Below are 12,275 nucleotides of genomic sequence, written 5' to 3'. Positions count from 1 at the left end.
CGTATTTAAAGTCTCCTCATTTCACTTTGATGGGCCTTAAAATGCTCAAAAGTAAAAGGATCCAGTCTCTTAAATGCCAAATAAGTAAAGAAGAACTGTAAAGCCCATGGAAGGGACCCTGAATGAGTGAACTAGGTCAGTGCCTCTCAAAATTTTCCGTGTGTATGAATCACCCGAGGATCTTGTTAAAATGCAGATTCTGATTCAGTAGGTCTAAGGTAAGGCCTGAGATTCAGCATTTCTTGCAAGCTTCCGGGTGATGACTATGCTACCAGTCTGTGAACCACACTTTAAGTAGCAAGGAATTAGTATATAATAAGAGAAAAAAATAGCCTGCTGCCATTTTGAGAAGAGTAGTTTGGAGCCATGTAGCACAGGCTTGGAGTTGTGAGTAGCACATCACACTTGGCCTTGGTGAAATGAAATTATAAGAGCTGTTAATGTTCGTATATTAAGAGAGGGTGTTAAGGACATAATCAACACCTGTTTTTTTGAATTGAGCTTGGATGGATGGTGCAGGGGTCTGAAACCTTTGAAAAGATACTAGTTGGTGAAAGAGACAACTATCTTCAGATATGAGGAAAGTGACTATCTAGTTAGATAAACAGAATTTCCAAGAGTCACGTGTTGACTGGTAAGACTTAATTTGTAATTGAGAAGTTTTCCTCTTCTGTTTTTACTTTAACTGGCATAGTGATTCTAGTTTAAAAAAGTAAAAATAAGTCCTATCTAAAAAAATAGATAATATACTTTTTTTCTATAGGCATATTCTGTGTGGGAAGTATGTCAAATTCAATGTCAAATTCAAAGTATGTCAAAAACAATTTCATTGTTTTCCAAGTCTGACTAAAGCTTAAATGTGGTGCTTAAGTTGTCCTTCTCTGATATGTTCCTCCAGTGGTGGCTACTTGGAGTGTAAATAACCTGGGAGTTCATTTATCTTCATAGAGTTAGCAGAAGACTCTTAATCTTGGAGGTGGTATAAAATGTCCAGTGGGTATTGAGCATTTATCCATAGGGAAAATTTGGCAAGCCAAATCTTAGAACCAACAACCTTTTATTTAATTCTGTGAATTCTCAATGTTTGTGTTTCCAGTTGTGTTTTTAGAAATTTAGAATTTTTTTCCTTTCTGGTACTATTTTAGAAATACTCTATATTCATATTTCATCTTTAATATAGCACCTAGCTTGCTCCAGTCCTAAGATATTGGGAAATTTCTGCTGACACCCATACTTTATTATGGCTCCTTCATTAGTATCATTGGAGTAATTGTTTCCTTGAAAATAGTTACAATATAGTAAGGAGTTTTTTCCTTTATTTTGCTATAATGCAGGCAGAAATATGTGAAATGTAATCATGGACAAAACATAAATGTTGCCTTAATTATATTGGCATATTATGATCAAATACATATCAACTGTTTTCACTAGTGATATACCTAATGCAATTTCTGGCATATTTGAAAAGCATTTGCTACACTTATTATTTCTCTGTGGGTGTTTCTTTTTTTTTTGGTATGTGTTTAGTTCTCTTAGCTCAACTGTTAAAACTGAAAGTTCCCATCTGATCTCAGAAGCTAAGCAGGGTTGGGCCTGGTTAGTACTTGGATGGGAGACCACCTAGGAATACCAGGTGCTGTAGGCGTTAAAAAAAAAAAAAAAACCAAAAAAAAGAAAGTAAAAACATCAGAAGCGTTATAGCCTGTTTTAGAGTCAGTCCAGTGAAGCAATGAAGTGAAACACATTGTTGGCTAAAAATACATTTTGAAAATTACATCTGAAATTATTTTGTTAGAGCATCTATTGGAAATGAAATTCAGCTGTTCTTATTCTGCAGGTTATTTTTAAACATTATTATATGAAAGTAGATGTCTATACAAAATAAGTTTCTAATGTCTTTCAGTTTTTAACTAATTTTTCCTTAGGCCCATATAAGCCTTTAAATATTCTGAGTATTGAATGAATATGTAGAATGTTAGAAGTAGAAGAATTTTAGAGCTCGTGTGAATCTTATAGACACTAGAATTTCTAAAAAGAATTTTAGATTATTTACATAGGGTTACAGCTTTTGATTTTGACTCTTCAGGGCAGCAGTCCCCAACTCTTTTGGCACCAGGGACCTGTGCTCCTATGAGAATCTAATGCCTGATGATCTGAGGTGGAGCTGAGGTGGTGATGCTAGTGTTGGGGAGCGGCTGCAAAGACAGATGAAGCTTCGCTTGCTTGCTGGTGGCTTACCTGCTGTGAGGCTGGGTTCCTAATAGGCCATGGACTGGTACCAGTCCAAGGCCGGGGGTTTGGAGACCGTTGCTTTAGGGTATTTCAAAAACAACTACTACTGTCTGTCACATCATCTCATTTTAACACCAAGAAAATAAGAAGGACAGTCTCATAGTAAGCACATTTGGTTAACTTTATAGCCACTTTTGGTCATGGCTGTCACCTGTTCGAGGATTAGATTTTAGGAGCCATTCTCTAATACAACTCTGGCCTTTTAGAGATGATGTTTCTGAGCCCAGAGAAATATCAAAGTTCTTACAGCAAGGCATAATGATAACTGAGTTTAGAATCCAGGTCTTCTGTCAGACTCCTAACCCAAAATTTTGATCCACTCCTCTCAGTCTTTGTCACATGAGACTTAGGCTCAGAGAGTTTGTGCTTTAATTAAGATCATATGGATAGTAAGAAGTAGAGCTAGAAGTTGAGTCCCCATTACCCAACTCCTTTTTTAGTGAAGTCTGTACATTCACTTCCATGTAATTTTAACCCACTCTGTCAGCCCCTGTTCAGTTGTAGAGTTAGAAGTATAAGTGATTGCAAGAATGTCTATATTTAGCATTTTCTTTCCTTGAAAATTTCAGATTTGGGCCTTAAGCAACTTCTTCCAGGGAAGAAGGCCCCTGCAGCTGCTGTTGCAACTGAAGATCTTGATCCACATCCATAGATCGGAATATTGGTGGGCCAACTATCCTCAGACACCTTACTTAGGACAGGTAAGTGAAAGAGATAATTAGTAATGGTAAGAGAAGTAGAATGAATGCTAATATTCTTCCTTCCTGTTTCTTGTTAGAGGCAAACAGCTGACTGCCTTTAGAAATTTAACTCTGGTTAAAACAAAGCAGTTGAAATCTTAAGTGTGTGGAGCTAAACATTTTCTTGATTGTAAGATATGTGTCAAAATGTTAACAGTAGTGAAACTTACCATGATTTTTTTCTTTCTCTTTTTGTGCATTTTCCAAAGTGTATTCATTCATGAGCTTGTGTTAGTTACCTATTGTTGCATAACAGACCACCCCAAACTTAGTCTTTTAAAATATACCAATTATTTATTTTGCTCATATATCTGCAATTTGGGCAAGACCCTCTTGGTGGGGACAGCTTGTCTCTGTTAACCTGTGGTGTGACATAGGGTAGCTGGAAGGGTTGGGGTGGCTCAATGGCTGCAAGCTAGACTCATTTGAAGGTTTACTCACTCAAGTGTCTGATGGTTAATGCTGGGTGTTGGTAGGGACCTCAGCCTGGGCCATCAGTCAGAACACCTACACATGACCTCTCCTTTTGGCTGCTTGGCTTCTTCACGGCATGGTGGCCGGTTTCCAAGAGAGCATCCCAGAGAGCAAGGGGAAGTTGCATGGCATATTCGACTTAGTTTTGTAAGTCGTATAGTGTTACCCTGCTCTTTTCTATTGGTCGAGGTCGTTATAAAGGTCCACCCAGGTTTAGAGGATGGGGTGGACATAGACTCACTCCATCACTTGAAGGGAGGAGTGTCCACATTATAGAAAGAGCATATGGAGTGGAATCTGCTATTGTAGCCATCTTTGGAAAACATAATCTGCCACAGTTTGTGTTACTTGAAGTATATAAATAATATGTATGATATGTGAAAAAGGAGTATTTGCAGAAAATTATGGTGTATGAGTCCAATAAGAATTTTTTGTGCTCTTCTTGTCTAGTGAAGTATATTGAAAATAAGAGGCTGAAACAGGAAGAACTGAAATAGATTGAATTTTCTATTGTATCAACAAAGCTGTAATCAGAAGTAGAGACAAAAACTTATAAACAAGATGCAAAGTAAGATTTGTAGTTTGAGATTTGGTTTTAAGAAAATACTACTTATTTTTTTAAGTCTACTTGTTTTTTTTCCCTTGTTTTAATAATTTGAGAATTATTTGGGAAACTTGTTTCCAATACATATGATAGATTTGAGAAACTAGTGCCAGTATTATTATATATATCAAGTTCGTTTTTTCTGTCTGCTTTTTATATGAAAACTATAATCTTTTTTTAGTATTGTACCATTTTCCCTGCTACACTTCTGGTAAATATTGAAAATTTTTTATTTAACGAGACAAGAAAACTTGGAAAGTTGTAGAATTTGGTTGTCTTATTGATTATACTTACCCACCAATTATAAATTGCCTGTGACAGGTTTGAATATAGCTATTACTTAATTTCTGGATGTAATAGAATAATAATTTTAGATAGTCCTCTAAGAATTACATGGAGGTGTGGTCCGTTCACTATTGCTGAGAAATAAGCTCTAGGGAGTATCTTATTATCTATTAGACCCAGAAAATTTTCTTGCTGTCTAGATGCTTTCCCATTTCTAGGTGATTTGCATTATAATTAGCCTACTCATTCCCCATTCCTCACAGGTAGGTAGATATTTTACAGTGGAAAATGATTGAACCAGGTATTGTGATAATAGAGTAATCTGCTCTTAACTGTGAATAATCAGAATTGACTGAGTTTGCAAAACAATATATTTTAGTTCAAAAGGTACAATAATTGAGAAAGCTGTTTTTTTGTTTTTTTGTTTTTTTGTTTTTTTTACATTTGAAAACAAAATGAGATGTTTTCCAGTAGACATATATTGGGAATGATGATGATAGGTAGTGTAAAACAGTGTATCTTAAATAACAACCAAAAATATATACATACACACACTCGCACAAACATATAAAACTTTCAAGCAATTAACTTGCCTTCTTTTTTGTTTTAAGCATTTTATTTTTTTGGCCCACTATTGCTGTTACAAAGTCCAAGTAGGTGAATTGCTGATAACATTTTTTCCAGGTTTATTCACTGCTTTATCTTGCCTCCCTTCTACAAGGCCTGTGCCTGACGGGATAAAAATTCCTTAGGTGAGTGAGACATTGCTTTCTGACTGGTCTTAGCAAAACACTTTAAGCTTTTTCCTGTTTGATGATGTTAGCTGTGGGTTTGTCATGTGTGCCCTGTATTATGTTGAGGTGTGTTCCCTCTATTCCCTCTTTGCTGAGATTTTTTTTTTTAAATCATAAATAGATGTTGGATTTTGTCAAATACTTTTTCTATATCGATTGATATGATCATGTGATTTTTATCCTTCACTTTATACAGTAGATCACATTAATTTGGTTTGTGGATATTGAACCAGCCACCTTCTGTCCTGGGAATAAATCCCACTTGATCATGGTGTATGATCTTTTTAAAGTATTGTCGAATTTAGTTTACTAATATTTTCTTGAGGATTTTCGCATCTATGTTCATCAGAGATATTGGTCTAGGGATATTGGTTCTTTTTTCGTAATATCCTTGTCTGGTTTTGGAATCAGGATAATACTGGCCTCATAAAATGGGCTTGGGAACCTTCCTTCCTCTTCAGCTTTTTGGAATAGTTTGAAAAGGATAGGTGTTAATTCTTCTTTGAGTGTTTGGTAAAATTCACCTGTGAAGCCATTTGGTCTAAATTTCCATTTGTTAGGTTTTTTGATTACTGAATGGATTTGTTAATTGTAATCAGTCTGTTTATATTTTCTATTTCCTGATTCAGTCTTGGAAGAGTATGTTTCTAGGAATTTCTCCATTTCTTCCAGATTGTTCAATATGTTGGCATATAATTGTTCATACTATTTCTTTATAATCCCTTCTATTTTAGTGGTGTTAGTTGTCACTTCTTTTTTTCCCTGGTTTTATTTATTTGGGTTCTATCTCTTGAGTCTGGTTAAAGGTTTATCAGCTTTGTTTATCTTCTCAAGGAACCAACTCTTGGTTTCATTAATCATTTCAGTTGTTTTTTTTACACACTTTTTTATTTATTTCCACTCTGATCTTCATTATTCTCTCCCTTCTACTCACTTTGGGCTTTGGTGTTATTATATTTCTAGTTCCTTTAGCTATAAGGTTAGATTTTTTGAGATATATATATTTTTAATTTTAATTAGTTTCAAGTGTATAGTACATTGGTTAGACATCTATATAGTTAATAAAATGATCCCACCAATTGCTTCCTCCTTCCCCTGACCCTCCACCTAGCCAATGTATTAATGCTAATTGCATTACTTATGCCATGCTCCCCATCCCCGTGACCATCCATAAGCTATTAATTTGTACTTCTTTAACCCGTCACTCCATTCTCCCAGCTCCCCAAACCCCCCACCCCTCTGTCAGTCACCAAATTGTCCACTATATCTGTGAGTCTGTTTTTGATTAGTTTGTTCTTTTTATTCCTTAGATTCTGCATGTAAGTGAAATCATATCGTGTTTATCTTTCTCTATCCAACTTAAATACCTTCTAGGTCCATCAAAGCAATATCTTTTTCCATCCCTTTCCTTTTTATATGTAGGGGTCTTGTTTTCTTATCCTTTCAGCCACTCTATCTTTTGGTTGGAGCACTTAATTCTTTTCCATTTAAGGTACTTATTGATGGGAATGTAGTTGTTATAATTCTTTATTCCTGTTTTTGATAATGTTTTTCCTTCTTAAAGAAGTCCCTCCAACATTTCCTGTAATACGAGCTTGGTAGCAACAAACTCTTTTAGCTAATTTTTGTTTGGGAAGCTCTTCGTCCTTTAACTCTAAATGATAGCTTTACCAGATAAAGTATTCTTGGTTGTAGATCCTGGGTCTTCATCCTGTCGAATATTTTTTGCCAAGCTCTTCTGTCCTGCATAGTTTCTTTTGAGAAATCAGCTGCCAATCTTATGGGTGTTCCCTTAAAAGTAACCATCTGTTTTTCTCTTGCTGCTTTTAATATTCTTTCTTTGGATTTAACCTTTGGCATTTTAATTATGATGTGTGTTGGTGTGGGCCTCTTTGGATCCCTGATTTTTGGAATTCTCTGAGCTTCCTGGGGTTTTATGTCCATTTCCTTCACCAGATTAGGGAAGTTTTCCATCATTATTTCTTCAAACAACTGTTCAACATCTTGATTTTCTTCAGTTATGCCTATCAGATGGATATTTGGACCCTTAATAGTGTCCCATATTCTTCTTAAATTATTTTTATAGCCTTGGCATCTTATCTCTTGCCATTCCGATTGCGTGTCCTTGGTTTTCCCGTCCTCTAGATAGGGTATTTGATCCTCTTCTTTATTCATTCTGTTTATTCCTTTGTTTATTCCATTTAATATACTTCTCATCTCAGATAATCTATTCTCCATTTCAGACTAGTTCCCTTTTATAATTTCTATTTCCATTTTTATGTTTTTTTATCTCTTCGTTGGAGTTCTCTACACTTCCCAAAAGTTCATTGAGCATCTTTATAACCAGTGTTTTGAACTCTGCATCTGTTTTGACTCCATTATATCTGGATCTCTGTTCTATTCTCTCATATGGTTTCTGCTTCTTTGTCTTCCCATTTTGACTGCCTTTCCGTGTCTGTTTCTATGTACTAGGCAAAGCTCCTAAGTCTCCTGGTCTTATTACTGTGAATTTGTGAAGAAGGTGTCCAGTGGCACAGTCCTGAGAGGGATCTAGCTGCAGGCCAAATTTAGCCCAAGCCTCTACTCCTCTGGAGCCACCTGTTCAGATTCAGAAAGCAATCCACGGATGATGAACTTATAGTTGCTTCAAAAGGCTACACCAGAAACCGAGGCCAGCTGCCTCCTCTAGTGTGAGTCTCAGCAAGGAGCATCTGACTCGCTTAGGATATACCTAGATGTGGCTTGGGTGGAGCCGTGAGTTAGGGTAGGCGGGGTTCCAGGGAATCCTCTGGGCGGAGTGACCTCTGTTATCCAGTTTGATGACGTCACAGCTATGGCGGTGCTGTGTCTGGTGCAATGGTAGAGGGGAGATCTCAACAGGGAACAATGGATACCGCTGGCACTTCTGTATCGTTGGAGTCTCGCCTAGGCCCTCATTCTGACAATGTCTCCCTGTAAATCTCTGGTGCCCCCTGTGCGCAGCCAAATTGGCACTGGTGCTCAGAGTGAGCAGGTCCATCACCGCGAAAATTCGCTCATGGACGCGGCCCCTTTAAGAGGCGTCTGCTGCTGCCACAGCCGCTGCCGCAGCCACAGCTGCTGCCATTGCCACTGCTGCAGCCTCCGTCTCACTCAGCCACTCGAGACCGGGAATCCCCGCATCCTTGCCCCGTCCTACCTTCTGCTGTTACAGGGTGATTTCTTGGATTTCTCCCTAGTTGTATAGCTTGTTCATCCCAGGTGATTCTTCTTTGCTGCTGCTCCTTGTTTCCGTCACAACTTTGATTTGGTCGCCAGAGGGATGAACAGAGCCTCTATCATCTACGCCATTTTATTTTCCGAGATATTTCTTGTTTCTTGAGGTAGGCCCAGAGAGCTATGAATTTCCCTCTTAGGACTGCTTTTGCTGTGTCCCATAGATTTGGGGGTTATTTTGTTTTCATTTGTCTCAAGGTATCGTTTGACTTCTTCCTCGAACTCATTGTTTAGCAGCATGTTATTTAGCCTCCATGTGTTTGTATGTTTTCAGTTTTTTCCTCATAATTCTACTTTCATGTCATTGTGGTTGGAGAAGACACTTGATATGATTTCAGTCTTCTTAAATTTATTGAGACTTGCTTTGTGGTCTCACATGTGGTCTGTCTTGGAAAATGTTTCATGTGCAATGAAAAGAATGTATATTCTGCTGCTTTGGGGTATAATGCTCTAAAAGTATCAATTAAATTTATCTGGTCTAATTTATCAATTAAGGCCGCTGTTTCCTTCTTGATTTTGTCTGGAAGATCTATCCATTGATGTCAGTAGGCTGTAATGTCCCCTATTATGACTGTATTACTGTCCATCTCTTCCTTTATGATTGTTAGTATTTGTTTTTACGTATTTAGGTGCTGCGCTTTTGGGAGCAAAAATGTTTACAAGGGTTATATCCTCTTGGTGGATTGATCCCTTTATCATTATGAAATCTGTATGTCTTTTATAATAGCCTGTTTTAAAGTCTATTTTGTCTTATATAAGTATTGCTACCCTAAGCTTTTTCGTTTGTTTCTGTTCGCATGAAATAAAATTTTCCATCTTTTTCCTTTCAGTCTTTGTGTGTCTTTCAATCTGAAGTGGGTTGACAGCACATGTGTTGGTCTTGTTTTCTTATCCATTCAGCTACCTTGTATCTTTTGATTGGAGCATTTAATCCATTTACATTTAAAGTGATTATTAACAGTTACATAGTTATTGACATATTATTATTCGTATTTGTGTTCTCTTTTCCTTCCTACTTCTTAAAGAAGTCCCTTTAAAATTTCTTGAAATACTGGTTTGGTGGTTTTAAATTCCTTTAGCTTTTCTTGCTTGGGAAGCTCTTTATCTCTCTCCTTTGATTCTAAATGATAGCCTTGCGGGATAGACTAATCTTGGTTATAGGTTCTTACTTTTTGTCACTTTTAATGTTTTGTGCCAATCCCTTCTGGCCTCAAAGCTTCTGTTGAGAAATCAATTGACATTCTTTTGGGATCTCCTTTATAGGTAACTAACTGCTTTTCTCTTGCTGTTTTTAAGATTCTCTCTTTGTCTTTAATCTTTGCCATTTTAATTATGATGTGTCTTGGTGTGGGCCTCTTAGGGGTTCATCTCGTTTGGACTCTCTGCTCTTCCTGGACTTGTATGTCTGTTTCCTTTGCCAAGCTAGGGAAATTTTCAGTCATTATTTTTTCAGAGAGATTCTCAAGCCCTTGCTGTCCTCTTCTTCTAGTATCTCTGTCATGCAAATGTTATGCTTGATATTGTCTTAGAAAGAGCCTCTGTTGGTGGGTGAGTTGAGTGGGGCAGGGTCTCAGGGAGTCATCAGGGTGGGGTGAAAGGTGTTCACTAGACTAATGCAGATTCAGATTTGGCCAGTGGTGGGAGAGCTCAACACAGGAAAGTTGGCATTCACTTGTCAGCTGTGTGAGAGGAAGGCTCAACACAGGGACAGTGTTGTCTGTCTACCCAGCCCTTACCCTGAAGTCATACCCTTCAGTTTCTCCACTATGTCTCTGGTGCCTTCCAAGCTGCTGTCTCTCCACTGGAGCCTAGGGTGAGTGCTGGAGAGTGAGTGAGTCTGTGCAGGGTCCCTTTAAGAGGATGCCTGGGTTTCCAGCAGCCTTCTGTCTAGCCAGATGGATGGAATGCCTGCTGATTTTCACAGCCAGATGTTGTGGGAGCTCTTCTTCCTGGCACTGGTGCTCCAGACTGGGGAGCCTGGTGTGGGGTTGGGACCCCTTGCTTTTTAGGAGGGACCTCTGCTACTGCAGTATCTTTCCAGATTCACAACCACCATATGTGGATGTTAGTCCAGCCCATTTTGCGACTCCACTCCTATTACCAGTCTCAGCATGAAGGCATCTTAATATACTTAGTTATAGGATTTCTGTTCAGCATGTCTTCAGATGATTCTCCAGGTTGATTGTCTTATAATTCAGTTGTAATTTTGATGTGGTCATGGAGATATCGAGCCCATTGTTTATCTACTCTGCCATCTTGACTGGAACCTCAGAATTTTTTTCATTTTTATGGCTAAATAATATTCCATTGTATGTATATACCACATTTTATCCATTTCTCTTCTGATGGACACTTGAGTTGCTTCCACCTTTTGGGTATTGTGAATAATGCTGCTGTGAACATAGGTGTAGAAATATCTCTTTGAGCCCCTGCTTTCAATTCTTTTGGGTATATATACCCAGAAGTTGAATTGCTGGATCATGTAGTAATTCTCTTTAATTTTTAATGAATTGCCATACTATTTTCTATAGTAACTGCCCCATTTTACATTCCCACCAACAGTGCACAAGAGTTCCAATTTCTCCACATCTTCGACAATTGTCGTTTTGTGTATCTCATTGTGATTTTGATTTGTATTTCCCTAATGATTACTGATGTTGAGCATCTGAGCATCTTTTCATGTGCTCGTTGGCACATGAATTTTTATTATGTTACTTAGAATCAGATTCATACCTACACAGGTTGAGGGTGAGCTCAGGAGTTCATAAGCTTTATGGGGTGACTTTCCTGAGGACAGAAGGGGAAGGAAGAAAACAGTCGTGTTTGGCTTGCCCACTTGGAGGCGGGGCTCCATTGAATAGGGAGGAAGGTTCCCCCAGGATTTTTACTTTGGAGGCTTTTCATTCTCAGACTCTCTTGCTGCTGCTGTTGCACTCACTACAGAAGACCCAGGGACTGAGACAGGAGAGTTTGAAGGGAAAGGAGAGGAGGGAAAAAATACTCCAGGGATTTCCCCCACTTTCTCTGAGCTTTAAGAGTTCTCTTTTTTGGCCTTGAGCCAGAGCTAGAGGGTTTTTCCTCTGTCTCTCTCTGCCTGCACCATAATAACTCACTTCTGGGTTTTGGGTTGTGCTGAATTCGGGCTGAGTGGATACTAGAAGGAAAACATGGTAAACTCGCAGCAAATCTGATAATACTTTGAATTCCGGTGTTCTTCCTGGATCCACCTGTAATATTCGCTCTTCAGAGTCTTCAAATAGCTGTTCATGCGTTCTGTAGAATGCACTTACAGTTCAGTGGAAGATAAAGGGAGGTATGTGTTTACTCTGTTACCAAACTGGAGGTCTTCCCACAATTCTTGTTTTAATATTTTATTTTGATATAATTTTAGATTTACAGGAAGTTATAAAAAGAGGACAGAGTAGTTCTGTGTTCCTTGTACCCCATGTCCCCTAATGGTTACATCTCACGTAGCTGTAGCACAATACCCAAACCAGCAAATTAACATAATGCCAACTTTTTATTATGACACATTTCAAATGTACAAGAATGTTGAAAGAATAGTACATTGAACATCTGTATATCTCCCACTGATAATTCAATAACTTTAACATTTTGCCTTACTTGTTTTATGTTTCTAACGTGTGTATTTTTTTCTGTGAACCACTTGAAAATTGCAGACATTATGATATATCCCTAAATACGTAAGCATGCATCTTCTAAGATAAAAGACATTATACTTCAATAAACATTTATTTAATAAAAGCATATTATTTTCTATATAACTTCAATGCCAGTATCATACCTAAGAATATTAACAACATGAATTTT

General features: G+C 37.8%; 1 protein-coding gene across 16 annotated transcripts in view; it reads left to right on the top strand.

Moving 5' to 3' along the window:
* The window catches only part of NUMB (NUMB endocytic adaptor protein), a 129,048-nt gene that overhangs the window by 28,738 nt on the left and 88,035 nt on the right, over positions 1-12,275 (top strand). For 15 of the 16 annotated variants that reach the window (XM_039883734.1, XM_039883733.1, XM_039883731.1 and 12 more), the window contains one exon: positions 2,862-2,993. The gene's annotated coding sequence lies outside the window, so the exon portion shown is untranslated. Of the gene's footprint in view, positions 1-2,861; positions 2,994-5,079; positions 5,148-12,275 lie in introns of those variants that run through there. The other variant, XM_039883726.1, reaches the window with a different exon arrangement.

This window comes from Pteropus medius, unplaced genomic scaffold (assembly GCF_902729225.1).
Source record: "Pteropus medius unplaced genomic scaffold, Ma_sr-lr_union100, whole genome shotgun sequence".
Taxonomy (NCBI): domain Eukaryota; kingdom Metazoa; phylum Chordata; class Mammalia; order Chiroptera; family Pteropodidae; genus Pteropus; species Pteropus medius.
This window is presented reverse-complemented; position numbering and strand designations above follow the sequence as displayed.